Raw genomic sequence first — 23,818 nt, 5'->3', positions numbered from 1 at the left:
AACAAAACCCAGTGACAATGGAGGATTTCATCTATCCACATATGGACTAGGAACATGCCACCTTAGGATTGGATGCAGGGATCAATGTTTAGATTCCATTAATGACTATTAAGAAGTTAGTCCTGGAACCCACATGGGAGAGGCAATTTTTGATTTAGTTGTAAGTAGCATACAGAATCTAGTCCAAGAGGTGCATATTGCTGAATCACTTGGTAATAGGTACTATAATCTAATTAAATTTAACATCCTCAATTGGGGGAGGGGAGATACCAAAATCCCTCCACCACCAGAGTATTTAACTACTCAAAAATAAGTAGAACAATTTGATACAAATTAAAAGACATAATCACAAGGGCATAATGGCCTGTAAACTTCATGGAAACTTTTTAATAACACCATAAAATAGGCTCAAACTATATGTATACCCTCCACCTGCCCAAAACAAGAGTAAAAAGGCTAAAAAGAAACTTACAGCCAAAGTAATAAAGGTGCATAGAGACCAAAAGACATCTTTGAAAAATTTGAAGCCAATCCTACTGAGGACTATGGAGAGGAACATACATTCTGGCAAGTCAAGTGAAAAAGAATAATTAGGCAGTCTAAAAACTTGAAGAGCAACTAGCAAAGGACACAAAAACTAATAGCATTTTTTAAGTACATCAGAAGCAGAAAGTCTGTCAACCAGTCAAGGGAGCAACTGGATGATTGAGTTGCTAAAGGAATGCTCAAGGAAGACAAAGCCATAGAAGAAAAACAAATGAATTTTGTTTATTGGCCTTGTCTGCAGATGGTGTGAGGGAGAGTCTCATGCCTGAGCCATTCTTTTTAGGTGATAAATCTGAGAAACAGTCCAAACAGATGTCAATAGAGGAGCTGTTCGAACAAACAGATAAAAAAAAGTCGTAAGTAGCAGCTGGTATCCACCCTAACATTCTGAAGGAACTCAAAGTATGAACTGACGGTAAGGTGGTGGGGCGCGTTCCCGCATGGCCTAGGGCGCTCACCTAGGAAGGACAGGGTTGTGGGTTCTAGTCCCGGGTCAGGTCGAGCTGGGTCAGCCAAAACCCGTCAGCCCCCGGGGTGGAGGGATAAGGGGCACCCTGACGATAAGGTGGTGGGGCAGGTTCCCGCGTGGCCTAGGGGATAGGGTATGTAACTGTGGTATGTAACCTACTGCTTAAAGTAACCTTTTACCAAATGACTGGCAGGAGCTACAATAACACAATTTTTTTAAAAGGGCACCAGAGAGGTTGTTGGCAATTACAAGATTAACTTCAGTACCAGGCAAACTGATTGAGAATGGGTAAAGAACAGAATAATTAGACTGTGACACATAGTTGAACACAATATGTTGGGGAAGGGTCAAAAAGGCTTTTGTAAAGGGAAATCACGCCTCACCAATTTACTAGAATTCTTTCAGAGGGCCAAACAATAACTCTAAGGCTATGTCTACACTGGCGGGTTCTTGTGCAAGAACTCTTGCGCAAGAACACGTCCACAGTGCCATGTGCTTTTGCGCAAGAGCATCCATGGCACTGTGGACGCTCTCTTGTACAAGAAAGCTCTGATGGCCATTTTAGCCATAGGGCTTTCTTGCGCAAGAAACCCCTGCCGCGCGTCCACAGAACTCTTGCGCAAGAGGGCTTACACTTGTTAGGAAAGAGCGTAGCGCTTGTGCAAGAAGTCCTCTCTTCCCACTCTTTACTGGAAATCTTTTGCACAAGAGCCGAAGGGCAGAGTGGACGCTCTGCGGGTTCTTGCGCAAGAACCCGCCAGTGTAGACGTGGCTTAAGGGTTATCCACTGGATATAGTGTACTTGGATTTTCAGAAAGCCTTTGGCAGAAGCCTCATCAAAGACTCTTATGCAAAGTAGGGACCATGGGATAAGGAGGAATGCCAGAGGATCAATAACTTGTTAAATGATAGGAAACAAAAGTAGGAATAAACTCAGTTTTCATGGCTCAGAGATGTATACAGCAAGGTCCCGCCAGGGATCTGTATGAAAACCAGTGCTGTTCAACATAGTCAACATGGATGGAGAAAAGGGGGTGAACAATGAGGCGATAAGGTCTGCAGGTGATACAAAATTCCTCAACATAAGCAAGTCCAAAGCTGACAATAAAGAATGACAAAGGGTCTCCATGGCTGGTGAGAGAATCGCTGGGCCCCTGGGCAAGGTGACTCTGGGCCCTTAGAGGGTGCTGGGCCTTAGATGGAAAGAGGGAGCTGGGGACTAGCCTCCCCAGCCAGCCATTCAGTGCAGCCTGGCCCATGCCTCCTGGGCCTCCAGTGGTGATTTAAAGGGCCTAGAGCTCCAGCCACTGCCCAGGTAGTGGGGGCAGTGGCCAGGAGCCCTGGGTTCTTTTAAATCATGAGGCCTTGGGGCAGCTGCATCTTTTGCTGGCTCCCCTCCAACCCATCGGCAGCCCTGGGGAATCTCACTAAACTGGAAGACTGGGCAACAAATGGCAGATGAAATTCACTGCTGATAAATACAAAGTAATACACATTGGAAAGCATAAACTTAACTACACATACAAAACAATGGGGCCTAAATTAATTGTTAGCAGAAAGGGATCTTGCACTCATTATGGCTAGTTGTGTGGGATCATCTGCTCAGTGTTCAGCAGCACTCAAAAAAAGCTAACAATGAAAGGAAAGGGCCAGAGATTAAAGACAGGAACTACCATAATGACAATTCAAATCCATGGTATGCCCACACCTTGAGTACTGGAAATAGTTTTGGTTATCACATATCAACAAAAAGATATATCGGAACTGGAAAAAGAACAGAGAAGGGAAACAAAAATGATTAGTGGTATGGAATGGCTGCATTATAAGGAGAGATGAATAAAACTGGAAAAGAGACGTCTAAGGGGGGATATGATAGAGGTCTATAGAATCATGAATGATGTTAAAAAAGTGAATAAGGAAGTTTTATCCCTTGTCATGACACACAAATTAGGAAGTCACCCAATGAAATGAACAGGCATCAGGTTTAAAACAAACATAAGGAGATTCATACAACACACAGTCAGCTGGTAGAACTCATTGCCAGGGGATGTTTGAAGGCCAAGAATATAACTGTGTTTAAAAAGAATTAGATACATTCATGGAGGAAAGGTACATCAATGTTTGACTGATATCTGAGTGCTGATTTGTACAGTCTCTCTGAGTGTGGCCAAAGAGAGGAACAAGGTTGGAGTGCTCTGGCCTGTAATACGCCAGGTTCTGCACAGGAATGGGAATTGTTTTCTGGGTACTGGTCTGTACCCAAGTTCTTTTAAAAAAGCCTATTGTGGTTTCAGTAACCAATCAAGCCTTTGTGAAAGAGCAGGCTCTGAGGAGGCAATCATCCAAGTAAGGGAAGAGGATGCTCCCTTGGGAATCTTGGAGAATATGCTGCTAGAGCCAATTAAGCCCTGACAGGGAGTACTTTGTACTGGTAGTGGTCTTATTCTAGTGTAAATCTGCGGAACAGTCTGTGGGAAGGTAGAATTGAGATATGAAAATAAGTGTCCTGAAGGTTAAGGACCAAAAATCAGTCCTCCTGTTTCAGTGCTGGAATGACTGTTGCTAGAATGATCATCTTAAATTTTGGAACTTTCACAAACTTGTTGCGTGCTCAGAGGTCTAGTATGAGTCTCCAACTTCCCTTCCTTTTATGGGAAATAACAGGAGTAAAAGCCTTTGTCCTGACTCTATGGCTTCGAGCTGGAACAGATGATTTATTTCTTGCTGTAGTAATCTCTTGTGAGAAGGACACCTGAAGACAAATGAGGAAAGGAGGTAAAATGAATGGAATACATATTGCAAATATTTTCCAAGACCCATGGGTCCAATGTTATGCATTTCTAGGTGCTGCAGAATGTGGTAAAATGGTAGCCAAATGGACAAGATAAATTGGTCAGTTCTGCTTGATGTGTGTATTCCATGTGAAATTCCACACATTTCTTGATTGAGATCAATCATTTTCAAAAATGGGTTATGAAAACTTTTAAGGACAAAGTGCTCCAGGGCAAGTTGATGAAACCATGTTTCATACAAGTACAACGTTTTCCTCCTGGGCTGTAAACTTCTGGGAGGAAAAAAAAACCAACAAAACAACCCAACATGTGGGAGTTTATCCTGGAAGCTCAGCCAATACTACTTTAACAACAGCACCAGGAAAGTGGCCACTTAAACCATGAGGCAGCAGTCGAGGGGTTGCACAAGGATTTGACCATGCTCATTTCTACAAAATGACTGGCTGTTAAAGCACTCAGCACAAACTATTTACTGGTTACTGAGGCAACCATTAAAACAAATAGCATACTAAATGTCAGACCAAGTGTTTACATGGAAAATGATGCATTCCTATGCATTGAAAATATTGGAAGTACCATCCAGATGATATCACTAGTGCAGTGCATCTATTGCCAAATGTTACAAATGTGCAAATGTCCTGGTATCTCTGCCTTTCCAGTTGTATGACTTTTTAGTTTTTTTAAAAAACACTTAAGTGTCACCTGATCTAGGGCTAAAAAAATAATGCATTAAAATAGCATGGTACTTAAATTCTTTGGACATTTCCAGGGCTGAATATACTTGGCTGAATTCTGTCCCCAGTTAGAGCAGTGCAAATCCCCGATTTCTGGGGCATTACTATGGATCTCTACTGAGGTAAGAATAAAGCCCATTTACTCTCTTGTCAGTAAGTATTATGGGGTTTCAATAGTGATGGATTTCTCTATTCTAAAGCACAGTGAAAACACAAGAAATAACAGATTTTATCTATGACTGAGACTCTAAGGAAGATAATGGGCTTCATCCTCAACCCAGCCTCTGAAAAACCTGCTCCTCTGATTTCCACCACCAGTGCTGTCTAAAAGGGAAACATGACAGGTTGAATCACAAAAGTCCCCTAGTGTGCCGATCATGCCGAGGGCACTCACCTTCTTACCCTCTGGGACTCCCCACCATCCTGTTCTGCTGGGCCAGATCCTCTTGTCTCCTCCAGACAAGGCACAGAGTTGGTGATTAATCAGCCCCGCCCTGTCAGTCAGCTGCCTGCATGAAACTCTGAGCGTCTGACTGGGTAGTGCTGATTAATCACCTGTGAAGCTGTGCTGCCGCCTAGCGTAGAGGGAACATTGGTTATCACCCCACCGCAGAGTAACACAGTTCAGGTCTGAGAAGGCTCATCACTCAGGAAAACAACACAGTGGTTACTCCATATCCCCCCTACAGTAAAAATTATTTACACTGGGCTTGATGAGAAACAAAACTGTTTTTATTAAGTACAAAAATTAGATGCAAGTCCTGGCAAGTGAAAACAGTCAAATAGGTTACTAAATTGAAATGAAAGAACTCCCCCCCCCCACACACACACACTAGCTAGTTCTAATCCACTAAGAAAGTTAGAGTTGAAGTACACTCTGGCCTGGGTCTTCAGCTTGTCATAGTTCTTCACTGTCTAGAATCATAGAATCATAGAATAATAGGACTGGAAGGGACCTCGAGAGGTCATCGAGTCCAGCCCCCCGCCCTCAAGGCAGGATCAAGCTCCGTCTACACCATCCCTGACAGATGTCTATCTAACCTGTTCTTAAATATCTCCAGAGAGGGAGATTCCACCACCTCCCTTGGCAATTTATTCCAATATTTGACAACCCTGACAGTTAGGAATTTTTTCCTAATGTCCAATCTAAACCTCCCCTGCTGCACTTTAAGCCCATTACTCCTTGTCCTGTCCTCAGAAACCAAGAGGAACAAATTTTCTCCTTCCTCCTTGTGACACCCTTTTAGATATTTGAAAACCGCTATCATGTCCCCCCTTAATCTTCTTTTTTCCAAACTAAACAAGCCCAGTTCATGAAGCCTGGCTTCATAGGTCATGTTCTCTAAACCTTTAATCATTCTTGTCGCTCTTCTCTGTACCCTTTCCAATTTCTCCACATCTTTCTTGAAAGGGCTGTATCTAGTATCCTCTTAGGATGGGCGAGGCTGTTTCAAAGTCCAACTGAAGACAAAGGACTGATGGTTTTTCAATGCTTAAATAGAATAATAGAATACTAGAACTGGAAGGGACCATGAGAGATCATCAAGTCCAGTCCCCTGTCCTCACAGCAGGACCAAGCACCATCTAGACCATCTCTGATAGATGTCAATCCAACCTGCTCTTAAATATCTCCAGAGATGGAGATTTCACAACCTCTTTAGGCAATTTATTCCAGTGTTTACCCACCCTGACAGTTAGGAAGTTTTTCCTAATGTCCAACCTAAATCTCCTTTGCTGCAATTTAAGCCCCTGGCTTCTTGTTCTATCAGAGGCCAAGGAGAACAATTTTTCTCTCTATTCCTTGTAACACCGTTTTAGATACCTGAAAACCACTATCATATCTCCTCTCTGTCTTCTCTTTTCTAAACTAAACAAGCTCAATTCTTTCAGTCTTTCCCCCAGGCAAGAATCCTTTGTTCAACACCTCCCCCCCAACTTCATGGAAAAATATCAGGTTGAAGATGTATCCCAATACCAGGTGGTATGGTCATAAGTCTTTCTATAATCAACTGCAGTTTAGGTGTACAGGGCAAACATGAGCATTCACAGGCCATTGGTTTGAGTACTGAGTTATTAAATATCACTAATGTTCCTTGTTAGCACACACTGAATTATAAACAGATCCATACTTCATATTTCTAACTTCACATACAAGAATGATATATACACAAAAAGAGGATATATAGCTTGAGTAGATTGTAACTCTAAAACTGACGTTACATTACCCTTTCTGCACACAGAATCTTCAAGTTATGCATATTCATAAGCCAATTTTCATAAGGCATGGGAGGACTGTGACAACTGATCCTTGAATAAAAGGGCTGTTAAAAATATCTAGATCCCTCTTCGGAGTTCACACTCTAATGCTTTGGAAATTCTCACGTGGACCTGGTCAACATCATATAAAACACAGATCAGGTCCCTACAGTTAGCATCTATTTTTTAAACACTGAATGTTTCTTTTACAGTATTTCTTTGTTTTTTTTAAATGTTTAAAATATTTGTAAAAAAACCAAACTTTCTGTGTGCTGAAGAACTACTTTTCAGAGTGACACTGAGATCCTCCTGAAATCATGCATGTAGCTTTCTGCATTGAACATTGCATTTAATTGTGTTCTAGTTCTAAAGAATGTCAGATGTTGGGAACTGTAAACATATCTGCTACATATTATGTCAAATATTCCCCTTTGCTCTGGGAAAAAATACTGAACTGTATCTTCCAAAACAATCTGACTGCTGGATGAACTATTAATGCTGGGCATCTCTTAGCCAACAACGCCATTTGTCAGCTCAGGCATTCAATTGAGCAACGTGAACAATTTCATTTTCTGCATGTCATTAATATCCTGATTTTACTGCAGTAAGGACTTGTAAACCATCTCAGTCAAGTTTTGTGAATCAGAAGAGTCCCTGAAAAACATAGCTTTAAATTTCTGTCTAAAACTATTTATGACAAATCTCTTCCTATGAGGAGATGCAATTTTCCTATAAAAGCACTATTCACAATTATACATAAAACATGCGTCAATGTAATGAGATTACCATAACCACTAATGCAAAAGATAACTTGTTGTGAGACATTCATTTCAATCAGATGTCTGTCTCCTGTTTTGATTTACTGGAAAACTGGTTGGCAATCCAGGTGGAAAGTGGACAGTTGTTTTTTTCCAATATTTTGGAAACAGAAATACTGACAAATGAAACTGTTTTCACTGAGCCTTACACAGACAGATGGAACTTCACTAAGAAAAATGATGTTCCCATGCAATGATCTTTGTTATACTTTGTGGAAGGGAGAGAGGAAGCAGGAGAATGCAATGGAAAGGAAACACCATTTCCACCTTAATGCTAGGCAATTCAAATCAAGGACCTGAAGGGGAGACACCCATCTCCTCTTGGATTTTGAAGTGGTTAATCATTATCATGATATTATGTTTGGTAATATGAGGGAGTCATAAGAGAGAATTACAGGAAGCCCTTGCTATTCGTGGTGGCACCACCATGAATGGCAAAATTCATGAATACTGGGAGTTGAGGCAGAGAGCTCCCCGCAGCTTCTGAGCTCACCACGAGCACTGGGAACCATGGGAGAATTAACCATGGGGACCAGGAGCTGGGGTGAGTTCCCCACAGCTCCCGTTCCCCACCCAGGCCAGTTCCTTCAAATAAGTGGAACCACAAATAGCGATTCCGTGAATCATGAGGGTCTCCTGTACACTGTGTCACACTCAAGAGTTTAGCTAGAAAGCTGTTAACTTAGATCAGTGGTTCTCAAATTTTTTGGCCCATGGCCCACCCTGCATAACTGAAACCTTTCCATGGATCACCAGCCAACCACCCAGGATGACAAAATGCCTTCGCTTGCCTCTAACTACCTTAAATACTAAATTATTCAAAATTATTCATTAGGGTCCTGGAGCATAAAAATGTAAATATGCAACTATAACATAAGTAAGGGGTGGGCTATAATTTTTTACGGGGGGAGAAGGGGACACTCCAAGATTTTGGAAAGTGGTTGAGGGACAAACTCTTCCATGATATTAATGGAGGAGATGCAGGGTCTGGGATGGAAGCTGGATGCAGAGGGGAGCTTGGGGTAAGGGATTGGGATGCGGGAATGAGACTGGAGTCTGGGAAGGAATTTGGGTGAAGGAGGTGGTTGAGATCTAGGGCAGGAGACTGGAATGCAGGGGTTTGAGATGTGACCTAGGGTGGAAGGGAATTATAATCGGGGGCAGGAGATTGGGGTGCCAGAGCTGGGAAGGGGTTATGGGTGCAAGAGGGGGACAGAGGGTTTGGGTAGGGAGGGGCTCGGATGCCAGAAGCAGGATGTAGCCAAGAGACTTACCAACCAGCAGCCAAACCAGCCTGCCTGCCTGCAGAGCTCAGGCTTGCTGAGCTTAAAATGTTTCCCGGCCAGCTTGCCTGGCCATGTGCTTCACTGAATAACTGGGTGTAGCCAGACATGAACCCCATCTTGTTTTTCCCCTCCCCCCCCAGAGAGCAAGAGAAAGGCAGTCAGCCTTTGATGCCCTGGGAATGCAGGTGTGCTGCCTGTTCCTGACTCTACCATAAACAGAAACCAGACAGTAAATGGGCTAGCTGATGACCCGGGGCCTCCCGTCGCCCTGATGGCTAGTATCAGTAGTTGACACGCCTGCACTCTCCCAGGAGAGGAATCTTAGCCCATCACATACCAGAAGTGCCCATTGTCTGCATTTTCCCAGGTGTGAATTATGCTTTGCACCCTTCGTGGGAAACTTGGTGTTCAAAGCCATTTTTCCTAATTGGCCACTTGAGACCAGGAAGGGGTATAAAGAGAGGTTTAGTAGCCCACCCCATTTGAGCTCCAATCATCTACACCTGCTGGCAGGTATTGATTGACTCCCGAGATCTGTGGGACACCCAACCTTGCCCTACTTCTTCCCGAGGTATTGAGAGAAAGACGCTGGCCACGCCAAGTCTGGAACGCAGGGGTGAGGATATATACCTGCCAGGTGTCTATTTTGCATGCATTTAATAAGAGCTCAGAGAACTAAAAGGGTTTCATGGTACCTATAAGTGACTTATTAGTGTAATTTCTGTCCTGTCCTTTGTAGTGGTTGTGTTATCTGTAACACAGTAGTAGCATTTAACACCTAAGTTTACCCTGTAACAATAAAATAGTAACTGTTTAAGCTGTGACCTGACTCCTTCAGTTGCTGTAACAGAATCAAGCACAATTTTAAAAAGAACTCCAGCTGGTCATAAGGGACAGATATAGGGAAAGCTTGAGTGTTGGATCGTGTCGCTTCCAGGGGACAGATCCGTTGGGGCATCTCTCAGCCTCCCCAGGCTGCCCGCTGTGAAGGGATCATGTATCCTAGCAGTCAAAATCTGAGGTGTAATAAGCTCTCCCTGTAAACTTCTTGGGGCGCCTGTCAACCTTCTCCAGGTTGCCTGATGCGAAGGGACCCCAGTCCCAGCAGTTGAAGTCTCGGGTGTATAACACACACACACACTACTCACTGTCCTGACCATCGGCTGACACTGGGCTGAGGAGTAGGGGCATGATTCTTCTTGGCTGCCTGTTATTCCAATAGGCAGCTCCCACTGGCTAGTTTCTGGCCAAAAACCAGCCAATGGGATTGTGCTATGGGTGGGGTGGCTCCTGAAATGTCCCCCCTCCCTTTGAGTTTTGAAACAGAAAGGAAGCCCGACAGCTGCATTTCTGCATGGCACGTGGGGTTGCGGGGCAAGCAGGGAAGCCTGCCTGGGGCTTCCCGCTGCCTCTGCAGGTCGGATCCAGTGGCTTGGCAGGCTGGGTCCGGCCTACGGGCCATATTTTCCCCAGGCCTGACATAAGGGAACATAGATAATCGATGAAGGAAATATTAATCAGAATCAAAATAATTAAACAGATTAAGTGCTTTAACTTTATCATGTTAGCTTACCAAACTTCATTGTAAATAAAGTAAAATATTAATTTATGTCCAAAACAAAAGGTTTCAACATTATCTTTATTTACAGCAGGGATGGGGAACATTTTTTGGGTCAGAGGCCACTGATCTACAGAAAAATCACTCGGGGACCACATAAAAGTGAGAGGCAAAAAAACAAAAACAAAAAACACACACTGCCAACGCTCACTGATGTGGCCACCTACTTTGACACCTCACTTCCCTGGCGCTCCAGCCTTATGGGGGGGACAGGGAGGACAGAGGCTCAGGGCTTCCCACAGGCCAGATTAACTCTTCTCTGGTCCTGGGGCTAATGGATTTTGTGAGCTCCCGCTAGGCTCTGGGGTGGGGCCAAACATGAGGGGTTCAGTATGTGGGAGGGTGCTGCCAGGGATTGCGACAGGGATGGGAGCGCAGGAGAAGATGAGGGTGGGGGGTCTGGGTGAGAGGTAGGATGCAGGGGGTCTGGCTTGGAGTTTGGGTGCAGGAGTGGGTGAGGGTGTGAAGTTTGGCCAGGAGACAGTGTGCAGAAGCAGGCTGGGGGTGGAGTGTCTGGTCAGAAGGGAGGGTGCAGGAGCATGTGAGGGTGGGTGGTCTGGGAGTGAGGGAGGGTGCAGGAGTGGGCTGGAGGTATGAGGTCTTGGTGGTGAGGGGTTCATAAGAGCGCTGCGGGGTGAGAGGTCTCAGCGGGAAGAGAATGGGGAGTGCTTACCTGGCTCCACGCCCCCCCACCGCTCCCAGGCACCACCTCTCACTGCTTCCATTGGCTTCAGTTCCGGCCAATGGGAGCAGTGGGGAAAGCCTACAGGTGAGCAGTTTCCTTGCTGCCATTCCCCCAGCTGGGGAGAAGAGGAACCAGAGGTGCGTGAAGCCGCTTGTTCCAGTCACAAGCTGGATCTGGGCCACCAGGCTCAGGGCTCCCCCCAGTGGGAAGCTGGAGCTGGTGCTCCAACTTCACAGGAAGGGGTGACAGTGGGCAGCTCCTAGCTGCAGAGGGAGGAGGGAGGTTGAGTCTTGAGTTGCAGCCCATCTGCAAGGCAGCTGCAGACCACTAGTAGTACATGGACCACAGTATGAGAACTACTGACTGCGAAAGACTAATGGCCCTAAAATCATATTCATTTAAATAGCATTAATTAGCCTGTGTGTCCAGAGAAGAGGATTGCTTTAGCAGCTCATACAGATTCTCATTTAGCAAAAGTGGTAAGGACCTGCGGTTCTGAAGGCAATTCTCAATGCAGTTCAGTTTAGAATTTGCTGATGTTTAGAATCTTAGAATTTGACTGCATGTGAAAGTAGCAACTGGATTTCCACTTCTGTTATGGTGGCTGCTGCACTGCTCCATTCCCCCACCTACCTCCTAAACAGAAAAGGGTTTGCTTTCTTTATTGTCTTACCACCTACCCCTTCTGAGTTCAGGGACACTATCACAAGTGAGCTAGTGTAATCCCAATCCCTTCTGCCAGCTTGACTGATGACCAGTAGTGGAGGAATCAGCTTCCTGGCTTGGCTGAGAACCAGGAATGGAAGAAGCAGGTAATGTCAGAAAGGTAGGATAAGGATGACAGAGATTTTAAGTATGTCCTGCAACAGGGCAGGACTAGTCCATCTAAGAATACAAACTTGGCAATCACTCCCAGCAGTTAGAAACACACATCCCTTTTTAGCACAGAACTCACCCATGGTCCCACAACAGTCACTGCCTAGGTACTACTGGCATGGGAATTGGCTAGCTTCCAGAGGGCAGCAGGATCAAAAAGCTTTGGAGGATCTCACAGGGCAAGTTTTACTGAATAGAAAACAGGAGGAGGATAATTTTCTTAGTATTTAGAAAGTCCTTAGTATGGGTTTTACTCCTAGACATTTTATGCTATAAATCTAAATCTACTATATATTTGAGAGAGTCTGACTGAACAAATCTGTCCATCCAACTATATATTCAAGAAATCCCCCCAATTCATATAGAGATGCTTAAAACCATACAGAAAGGAGAGAGAACCAGCTGGCAGGTGAAAATGGCTGGTTGGGAGTGTCTCCATACTGTTCAGTGCTGTCCCAGCCCTAAGCCTGCCACTCCCCAAGTGCCCTTTAGGGAAAGCAGGGGGTCCTTCAACCCTCCCCCCAGGTTTGTAGGGAGACATTGCTGGCTGTTCCCCTTGGTCAGGGAGTGAGGGGAAAGCGTGCAATTTGCTGCATTCCTTGCTCTGGCTGGGGAGTGCAGGGGGCACATGAACCTGAACTTGCCACAGCCAGGGGACATGCACCCCTTCCTCCGCTGTGCCCATTCAAGCTGCAGTGTGCCATGGAGAAGTGCTTCTCTCCTGGCCCCCAGCTACTGGAATAAGAGAGGGATGGGGTTGTCCTCTCACCCCAGGGAAGCCTGCATACTGAACCCCTCATTCCCAGCCCTCCAGCAATGATTTAAATGAAGCATGTACATTTTCATTTTATTTTTCAAAACCCCAAAATGAATAGAGATAAGGACCTGAGCAACACCAGGTACATTTTCTAGTAACATATATAGGCTTGAGTTGAAAGGATATATTTAAAACTTTTTTTTATCATGGGGAACAGTACGCTACACCCGTTATATTTAATTAATCTTTCCCAATCTGAATTTATACATCTAACTCAGCTAAACCACTTCAGAGATTATTCTTCAGCAAGTCACACTGGATTTACTTTAATAGTGTATTTTTAGTTATATAAATGTGGGGGTCATTGAAAAATGGGACATGGATATTACAAAATGCTGGTGGTATTCAGTGTCCGACCAGTAGCAAATAAGAGCATTCCTGCAAAGCAAGAAATACAACTGGTTGTGAGTCTGTCAAAATGTCTGGTAGTTTGAATCATCAAAAGAATTCCTTGCAGAGTGGAGAGTAGGAATGGCTCCAAAGAGGAAGTTACTCACCTTGTGCAGTAACGAAGGTTCTTCGAAATAGGTGCTCCACTGTTGGTTTCGGGCTCGTCCCGGCACCGCAGATTGGAGTTTTGAACAGCAGTAGTCAGCTGCACCACACATGCGCGGTCAGCGTCTCGCAACGTTTGCGCCCTTTTCCTCATGTGCGTGGTCCAGCTCCCACCAGTTCCTCTCGTCCGCACAAGGATCTGAAACAAAGACAATTACGAACAGAGACTCCGAAGCAGGGAGGAGAGCAGGTAGTGGAGCACCCACAGCGGGACACATCTTGAAGAACTGTCCTTACTGCACGAAGTGAGTAAATTCCTCTTCTTCTTCGAGAGAAGTCCGTGTGGGTGCTCCACTGTTGGTGACTTCGTAGCAGGTGTTCAAGAGCACCTGGACAGCGGGTCTTGGAGTTATAGTCTAATAGCTGTGAAAGGTACTGCTGAGGCCACTGATGAGTCCATGGCCAAATGGTGCAGTATATCGTAATGTTTCATAAAAGTACATTAGAAGACCATGTGGGTGTCCAGCAAATATCTCTAAGAAGGACTCCTCACAGGAATGCCACGGATGTTGATATGTCTCTGGTAGAATGAGCCTTGGGTGCTGTCGGAAATGGCTTGTTGCGGATGGTGTAGCATGTCTCCATACAGGAAACTATGAGGTTCGAGATGTGTTGAGAGGAAAATGGTTGTCCTTTAGAGCGGTCTGCTAGTGGGACTTCCTAAAGTGCTGCATCCTCTTGATGTAAAAGGCTAGTGCTCTACATACATCAAGGGTATGTAGTAATGCTTCCAAAATGGAGGTGTGAGGCGTGGGAAAAAACACCGGAAGAATGATGGGTTAGTTAATATGAAATTTGGAGCATACCTTAGGGATAAAGGCTGGGTGAAGACATATTATAACACTATGTTTGTTAAAGACAGTGTATGGAGGCTCTGCCATTAAAGCCACCAGCTTGCTGACCCTTTGGGCAGGAGTAATTGCCAATAGAAAAATCATGTTCATTGTGACTATAGGGAGGGGTGCTGTCCACCTGTGGTGCAGATTGAGATTGGTTAACACCTTAGGAACTGCTTGGTGGGAAGGAGTGAAAATATGGATATGCCGTCCATAGACTGTCGGAAGGTGGTGACAGCCGGTAGGGGTACTTTCAGTGATGCGATAGCTACTCCAGAGTGCTATGGAGTCCGAGAACCAATGAGGAATCATGCTGTCAATTGGAGAACATGAGGCTGCGGGTGAAGAAGGGACCCATGGTTTTGGATCAGTAGGTTGGTAAGTTTGGGGAGGGGATAAGGTGAGTGGAGAGCTATCCAATAAAGAAAGGGAAACCACGGCTGGCGAGGCCACACAGGCACTATGAGAATCACTTTGGCTTTGCCCCTGTTGATCTTCTATAAAACTCTGAGGACGAGTGTGGTGGGCGGGAATGCACAGAGCAATGGACCTGCCCAGCTGAGGAGGAAAGTGTCGCTTAACAAACCCTTGCTGATCCTGGCTCTGGAGCAGTATTGTCTGCATTTCGAGTTTTTGTAGGAGACAAAGAAGTCTATTCGAGGGAAGCCCCAACAGTGGAAGATTTGTAGGAGACCATCTTGTTGGAGTTCCCATTCGTGGTCTGGTGATCTTGTTATGGACACACCAGTTACAGAGACAAACCACCTCTGCACAAAGGAAGCAGGACCTGGCTCCCCCTTGGCAATTGATATAGTACATCGTAGCAATGTTGTCGGTGAGGATTCTGACCATGGCACCGGAAATATGTGTTCTGAAATGCTTGAAGGCATTGAGAACAGCCCTGAGCGCTAGGATGTTGATATGAAGAGTTGCTTCCCATGGTGTCCATAGGCCATGAATGGATATGGGCACCCCAACCAACAAGAGAGGTGTCTGTGGTGATATGAACAGATGGTTGAGGTTGATGAAATGGGACTTTGGCATGGAGATTGTATGGCTTGGTCCACCACTTGAGGGAAGCTATTACGGCAGGTGTGACCCGCTTGTGAACACGGTGTCTTGTGGGAACATACACCGACTCTAGCCAATGTTGTCGGCACCGGAAATGCAATCATGCGAGGTGGACCACATATGTTGTGGCCATCATATGGCCCATGAGCTGCAGATGTGAGGACTGGAACCGTAAGGCTTAAGGTAAGTATTGAAAGTAGGTTACGTATAGCTTGGTACCTTTGCATAGATAAATAAGCTCATGCAGTGGTGGAATCCAGGTGAGCCCTTATGAACTCTAGGGTTTGGGTTGGCTCTAGTGGGGATTTTTGGTCATTGATGATCAGACCTAGGGACTCGAATGTCTGTGTCACTGTAAGAATATAAGAACAGCCATACTGGGTCAGACCAAAGGTCCATCTAGCCCAGTACCTTGCCAACAGTGGTCAGTATCTAGAGTATCTGCCTAGTGCAGTAGTCTGGGAGCTGACCTTGTCTGTCAAGACAGAGGCAAAAAAAGCATTGAGTAGTTCAGCTTTTCCTGCATCATCTGTCACTAGGGGTGTGTCTAGACTACAGAGTTTTGTTGACAAAAGTAGACTTTTGTCGACAAAACTATACCTGCGTCTACACTACCGCTGAGTTCTGTCAACATAACGTCGACAGAACTCAGCAGTTTTGTCGACGCTGGTAAACCTCATTTTACGAGGCATAACACCTTCTGTCGACAGAGTTTCTGTCGACAGAAGGTGTTATTGAATGTAAACTGTCCTTTGCGTCTACACTACCATGTCGACAAAGCAGCTTGCTTTGTCGACAGAACTCAATGTAGTCTAGACGCTCTTTGTCAACAGAAGTTTTGTTGACAGTATCTGTTGACAAAACTTCTGTCGACAGAAGCCTGTAGTCTAGACGTACCCTAGGTTACCTCCCTTAACCATTAAGGGCCCCACACCCTTTCTGATCACCCTCTTATTCCTAACATGCCTGTCGAAAACTTTCTTGTTACCCTTCATATCCCTTGCTAGCTGCAATTCCAATTGTGCTTTCACTTTCCTGATTACTCCCCTGCATTCTCGAGCAATAGATTTATACTCTTGCCTAGTCATCTGTCTAAGTTTCCAGTTCTTGTAAGCTAATTCGAATTAGCTGGTAAACTTCATTGCAGGAGGAATACCAGCTAATTTGAGTTAGGGCTTTAAATCGGATTCCTGTTTCACTGCCGCATGTAGATGCGGGCAGTTACTCCGGGCCAGTGAATTTCTAAAATGGCAACCGGCCGGGAACATGCAAATCAAGCGTTGGATATTTAAATCCTGGGCTTGATTTGCAACTTCGGTATACTTCGAAGTAGGGGGCAAATGTAGACATACCCTTACATACATATTCCTCTTCCTTTTCTCCCCTGTCTGTTCTTCCTGAGTAGTTTATACCCTTCCATGACAGTGCTCCAGACATGTGAGTTATCCTACCACGTCTACATTATTCCAATCAAATCATAGTTTTTTGATTGTGCCAGGCTTTTAATTCTTCCTGTTTATATCCCAGGCTTCTTGCATTCGTGTACACCTTAGTGAACTAGTTGATTGCCCTACCTTCTCCATTCAAATCAGGGGTCCTCCTTTGTTTCTCCTTCCTCCTTGTGTTTCTTCCCAGTATCCTACTTCCCCACTTACCTCAGTGCTTAGATCACTGTCCTCCAATGAACCTAGTTTAAAGCCCTCCTCACTAGATTTTTAAACCTGCCTGCGAAGATGCTCTTTCCTCTGTTGGTTAGGTGGATACCATCTCTTCCTAGCAATCCTTGTGCCTGGAACAGAGTCTCATGGTCGAAGAAACCAAAGCCAGCGGTATGGAGGTGTATACATACCGAGGGTACAAAAAGTGGTCCTTGAGTCCTTGCTGGAGTAGAGGACCTCGTCCGTCTTCTTGGCAAACAATTTTTGTTTGTTGAATGGGAGGTCCTTCACTTTAGTCTGCAGTTCCAGCAGTTTGTAGCCACAAGCACCTCCTCATGACTATCACGGAGGTGGTGAAATGAGCCACTGTGTCTTCCACATCTAGTGCTATCTGAAGTTCGGTTCTAGCAGTCATGTATCCCTCTTGGACTATGGACTTTAGGATGGGTCTTTTGGAGTCCGGCAAATGCTCCATTAGTGGTTTGGTGTAATTGTCAAAGTCGTGGTTCGACAACAGAGCGGCAAAATTGGTGATACATAATAAAAGTATTGAGGAATATAATTTCCTGAGAAACAGGTACAGGTGTTTGCTTTCTTTCTCCGCTGCAGTGTTCTTATATTGTGGAGTCTTTGACCTATGTTGGGCTGAATCCAAGACCAAAGAGTTAGGTAGTGGGTGTGAGAATAAAAATTCCAAACCTTTGGTTGGGACAAAATATTTTTTGGTCTGCCCTCTTATTGGTAGGAGGAGCAGGGGCTGGGATCTGCCAGATCTTTTTGGTCTATAGGCAACGCTTATTTTTGCATGGTGGGAGGGTTGAAGGTTTTTAAGGAGACGATATTGTTTCTCCTGAACTTAAGTTAACTGGACCTCCTGGCTAGCGGCTATCCTTTTGAACAGTTCTTGGAACTGTTTAAGATCATCCATAGGTGACGTATCTCCCGGGATGACGGCTTCATCTGGAGAGGATGAGGAATGATCAGTAGGGGAAGTGTAAGGCTGCTGATCATCGAGTTTTGATAACTGACCCTCTTCCGGTTCCAAATGGTGTAGTGAGAAGGAAGGGATATGAGGTGGGCTGTAATGCCTAAGGGTAGGCTGAGGGGACAGCTCCTAGTGTTGCGGATAAGGGGGTCTGCAGTAGTCGGTGACCAGTGTCTTGAATAAGAAGAGTGGTGCCAGTGGTGATCGGCTGACCAAACTGTGAATGGCTGTGTTGGTACCTATGATGGTTATGGTACGAACGCCTTGGGGATGAGTGTCTAGAAGAATGGACGCTCTTGTTTTCCTCCCAACACGTTGCACATCCTGGTAAGGTCACGGAGTGGTGAAGAGTCATCGAGCCCCTGGAGGAGGAAGGAGGAGAAAGGGACATGTGTCTTGGCTGGGTGGTGCAATGGAAAGCACACCCCAGCATCGGAGGTAATGGAGAAAGAGACTTGTGGCATAGTGGTGATGACCTCGGTGCCGGTGGTGAAGGGGACGTTGCTGGTGAGAAGATTGGCAAGGGGGGGCTAAGGCTATGAGGTGTACCTGATGTTGCACGCTCTTTCCTTAGTGCCGATGGCCTGTCGGGCAAGTCCGGTGCCAGGGAGGTGTGGGATGCCTATGCCGAAGCGGCTGGTAGTTTTGGTGCCATGGACTATGGTGCTAGTGCCAGGGTTTTTGTAGGTGTGGCTGCCGGTGCCTTCGGTGGCAGGCACTGAGAATCGGTTCACATTGTCAGTACCAACGGTGTCCTGGGATGGCTTTTCGGGTCTGAGAGGGCCTTTGGATGTGAGGAGGTGGTGCCGGACCTACCGGGCTTGTCTGCAGTGCTGATCCTGGTTGTCAGTACGGGTGGTAGAGAGCATGCCGGAGAAGTGCAATTTTTTGGTAAAGACCCTGTAGTGGGAGAAGAAGCCCTGCATTTTTGGGCCCTGGGGGGGGGGGTCAGAAGGAGCCATGGACGATATCGAGTCTGAAGGCTGAAGCGCTTTATCAAACAGGAGCATATGGAGTCACATATCTCTGCCTTGACAAGCCCTGGATTTAGGTTTTTGAACAAAGCAGACATTTCTGAGGTACATGTGCCTCTCCGAGGCATCTGATGCAAGAAGAATGCCTGTCTGATGCCGATATGGGTTCGTGACAGATGTCACATTTCTTAAAACCTGGTGAGCCCAGCATTGTGGGAGAGAAACTATCGTGAGTCCGTCTTGACTTTAAGTATTTCTTTCTTGTTTCTCTCTTCTTTGTTTCTGATTGTTGTTTTTTTTTGTCAGAAAAGTGGCCAGTAAGCCAAAAAAAATTTTTAATTGAATGATGATTTAGTAACTAACTACGACTATAAACTATGAAAAAGAACTAACAAGTAACTAACTACGGAATTCTTATTTTTGTGACTAAATAGTTGAGGAGAAGAGATCGCTCCATCTGCGACAGGCCAGTAACAACGGAACTGGTGGCAGCCAGACTGAGAGCATGAGGAAAAGGGCGCGAACATCGCGAGATGCTGACTGTACATGAGCGGTCCAGCTGACTACTGCTGTTCAAAACTCTGATGTGCGGTGCTGGGACGAGCCTGACACCAACAGTGGAGCACCCACAGGGACATCAGTTGAAGAAGAAGATCTGGTTTCCAGTCACTATTTTAAGTTTTGTTCTAAACAGATGCAATCCCGCAGGAAACCCAGGAGAAATCTAAATCTACAGATAGAAAACCCCATCTTCTCACAACCCACTGATCCAAGAGGATTGGCTATATTCACCAGGAATTAAGTTTAAGAAGATTGTGCATAAAAAATACAGGAGAATTCTATGGTAATCTCCTATTTTAGTTTGGGAATATAGAAAAATGATAAAAGAATTACAACGGTTTAAAACATTGCTCTAGACGGTATCCCTTACATGGCAGGCTAAACAGAGTTGTTTATTTTAAAAGTTTATGGTACTTATCACAAGCTGGTTTAGCTGGAAATAATTTTAACTATGATTAAAACTTTGCTAAAATGCTACAGCAGACATACCTCTATAGCTGCTAAATACAGTAAAAAGCCTGCTGTAAAAGGGACTTGAATGAGTTTCTGGGGGTGCCCATTTACCTGATTACAGAAAACCAGTGGATTAGCAGAAGTGTTACGCATATGGAGTAAAAAAGTTCCACCGTATGTGATACCGTAAACTGAAATTCAGTTTTATAATTTGCAAATAAGTTCTGCAAACCTTATTCAACACGGATGGCAGTTACTCATGGAACTACCTGTGAGTACAGAGTAGCATCTAGATATGCGTGCCACTGAAGAGATCCCATCAGGACACTGCCATACTACTTGCTTAGTTTAGGATGACTGAAGATCTCTAGGTTCCCAAGCCTGGAGTTGTGTGTTTTTTTTTATAAGGGAGTTTTTCTCCCTGGCATTAAGAATGTAACAATCTGTATAAAATAAAACATGAAGTCCCTCAAACTGGGTTTATACGGCATTGGTAAATTATTATTGTATCTGGTTTGTTGAGTCTACTGTCAACATTAAGGGAGGTGAGAACTTGACAACATTAAGGGAGGTGAGAACTTACGAAGTATTTATAAAGGGGCCATTTAAATATGAACAATATCAAAATAGTAGCTAAAACATAAACATCCATTTTAGATATATAAAATGTAATCATATGGCATGTCAGGACCCACTTTTGTATTTTAACTAAGAAAACAAATCCTCACAAACACAAGCCAGTCTTTTCTATGGCCCTGTTAGAAGAATACACATTATTTTAATATCTACTTTGGCCCTTTTTCTCTAGTTTTAAAAGGTGTATTGTTTTAATGTGAACTATTTCCTCAGGCTGCAACCAACAAACAACTGTTCAAGTGACAGATTTGTGGGGTTTCTGCAAAAATGTTTCCTTCCAAAACACATTTGGTGTATATTTTATTCTTTTGTTCCCACATCTGGATCACTTCCAGTATTGACACTGAATTCTTAAGAGTTTCTAAGCTTACCTTGGTCTGAAAAATCAAAATAAACTCTCAAGTCAAGTAGTAAGTTCTGTTTTGCATTCAGAATTTTTGTCTTGTGTTTTAGGGGCTGAAAGTAGGAGGAAAAAAAGAAAAGAAAATTGAATGTGTTTTACTGCTTATTCCAGAGAAGTGTTCTCCTTTGGCTGAATGAAAGTACAAATCACCTAAGCTAAACTCACAAGATTTATATGGCACAAAGGAAGTAAAGAGAACAACCTGAAACTTGCTGGGCTCTGGCATTCTAATGAACACCAGTGTACCAAATCATTACTCTTTTCACACTTGTAAAATTATTAAACAGAAAAGTTCATTTTTCTCCTCTTTGCATGGCTGCACCAATATTTTATGTATATTATTAACATCTTATTTAAATGACTTTAATTAATTTATAAACTAGGATGATACAAACTTTATGGATGAACATTTTATTTTCTCTCTCTCTTTGGTCATTGTAACAGTGCTCACTTGGGGGCTGGTTGGGGAACGAGGCCTAGTGAACCCAACCACAACTCCTAACTGTCAAGAGGATTATGGGTTGCGGGGGGGGGGGAGGGGGAGAGCCAAAGCCAGTTACTGGCAATCAAGGCTTCTTCCTCTCATCCCTCTTCATCTTCCCCTGCTTCATCTTAGTCCATGGATTCCTGCCCTCCCAGTGAAGGGATAAGAAAGAAGGGGTTTTCATATTCATAAATGATCTGGAAAAAGAATAAACAGTGAGGTGGCAAAATTTGCAGATGATACAAAATTGCTCAAGATAGTTAAGCCCAAAGCAGACTGTGAAGATCTCACAAAACCGAGTGACTAGGAAATAAAATGGCAGATGAAAGTCAGTGTTGATAACTGCAAAGTAGCGTACATTGGAAAACATAATCCAAATTACACATATAAAATGATGCGGGTCTAAATTATCTGTTATCACTCAAGAAGAATCTTGGAGTCATTGTGGATAGTTCTCTGGAAACATCTACTCCCATGATGTCCAACATGCTAGCCACTAGACACATATGGCTATTTGGCCGGGTAAGTGTGGCTAGCTCGTTATAGCTGTAGTCATAATACTGGTTTACTGCTTTAGAACTGGTTGGACACCACAGATGCACTCAGTGTGCACCATCAGTCGAAAAAGTGAACAGAATGTTAGGAACCACAAGAAAGGGACAGATAATGAAAGGAACTATCATAATGACACTAAATAAATCCATGGTATACCCACTCCTTGAGCACTGATTGCAGTAGTTTTGGTCACTCCATCTCAAAAAAAGATAAATTAGAAGCGGAAAAAGTACAGAGAAGGGCAAAAAAAAAAAGATCAAGGGTATGGAACAGCTACCATGAGAAGACAAACTAAGGGGAGATACAATAGAAGTCTATAAAATCATGATAGGTGTGGAGAAAGTAAATAAGTGTGATTTATTCCTGCTCATAACACAAGAACTAGGGGATCACCAAATGAAAATAGGCAGCAAGTTTAAAACAAACAAAAGGAAGTATTTTCTTATGTAATGCAAAGTTAACTTGTGGAACTCCTTGCCAGAGGATGTTGTAAAGGCCAAGGCTATAACAGGGTTCACATAAGAACGACATAAGTTTGTGGAGGATAGGTCCAGTGCTTTTTTTGTGATGGTACACACCGGAACGGTGTACCGTCACCTTTTTTGGGGAGCACTTGCCGCTTTTCCCCAGCACAGCACCTAGCCGGCCCTGGGAGCACTCGCACCATGCTGGATGGAAGCCCGCTCGGGACATGCGACAATTAAAAGGGCTGCGAATGCATTTTGGCACCTCCGTGTTTTTTGGTTTTGCTTGACAAATCCCCCCCCCCTTTTTTTGGTGAAATCATCTGGCAACCCTAATACCAACCCCCTCCCGCCCTTTTTTATACAAAGCAAGCACTGAATAGGTCCATCAATGGCTATTAACCAGGATGGGCAGGAATGATGTCCCTAGCCTCTATCTGCCAGAAGCTGGGAATGAGTCACAGGGAATGGATCATAGAATCATAGAACCATAGAGCTGAAAGAGATCTCAGGAGGTCATCAAAGTCCAGCCCCCTGTTCTAGGCAGGACCAATCCCAACTAGATCAACCCAGCCAGGGCTTTGTCAAACCGAGACTTAAACACCTCTAGGGATAGAGACTCCATTACTTCCCTAGGTAACCCATTCCAGTGCTTCACCACTCTCCTAGGGAAATAGTTTTTCCTAATATCCAACCTGGACCTCTCCCACCACAACTTGAGAGCATTGCTCCTTGTTCTGCCATCCGTCACTACTGAGAACAGCCTCTCTCCATCCTCTTTGGAACCTCCCTTCAGGAAGCTGCAGGCTGCTATCAAATCCCCAGTCACTCTTCGCTTCTGCAGACTAAACAGACCCAACTCCCTCAGCTTCTCCTCATAGGTCATATGCTTCAGCCCCCTAATCATTTTGGTTGCCCTCCACTGGATCCTCTCCAATGCATCCACATCACTTGTTTACCTATTCTGTTCACTCCCCCTAGGGCACCTGGCATTGCCACTATCAGAAGACAGAATAGTGGGTTATATAGACTTTTGGTTTGATCTGGTATGGCTGTTCTTATGTTAACAATGTCCAAGAGCCACAGGATACTTACCTCTCTGGTTCTCTCTGGGGTAGATCCTCCCAACCTTCAAGGAGGGCCCCTTCGAGCTGTTATGTCAGAGTTTTAGGCTTCTTTCTGCTCTACACTGCTGCTATGGGTCTGCTGACTTCCAGCTCTGCCACTAAAGTGAGCTATTTCCTGGTCTTAATTCCTCCAGCAGATTGAGCATTTGATGGCATTGT

General features: G+C 44.6%; 1 protein-coding gene and 1 long non-coding RNA gene across 10 annotated transcripts in view; one reads left to right on the top strand and one right to left on the bottom strand.

The window, feature by feature from the left end:
* RALGPS1 (Ral GEF with PH domain and SH3 binding motif 1) overlaps nucleotides 1–23,818 on the bottom strand; it is a 412,834-nt gene that overhangs the window by 46,777 nt on the left and 342,239 nt on the right. The gene's annotated exons all lie outside the window — the stretch shown is intronic.
* On the top strand, nucleotides 11,880–21,217 carry LOC112547046 (uncharacterized). Its single transcript, XR_003090789.2, has 3 exons — nucleotides 11,880–12,016; nucleotides 19,411–19,820; nucleotides 21,080–21,217. It is a non-coding gene; the product is annotated as an uncharacterized LOC112547046 (long non-coding RNA).

The sequence above is a fragment of the Pelodiscus sinensis genome, chromosome 23 (assembly GCF_052426305.1).
Source record: "Pelodiscus sinensis isolate ZL-2025 chromosome 23, ASM5242630v1, whole genome shotgun sequence".
Classification (NCBI taxonomy): Eukaryota; Metazoa; Chordata; order Testudines; family Trionychidae; genus Pelodiscus; species Pelodiscus sinensis.
This window is presented reverse-complemented; position numbering and strand designations above follow the sequence as displayed.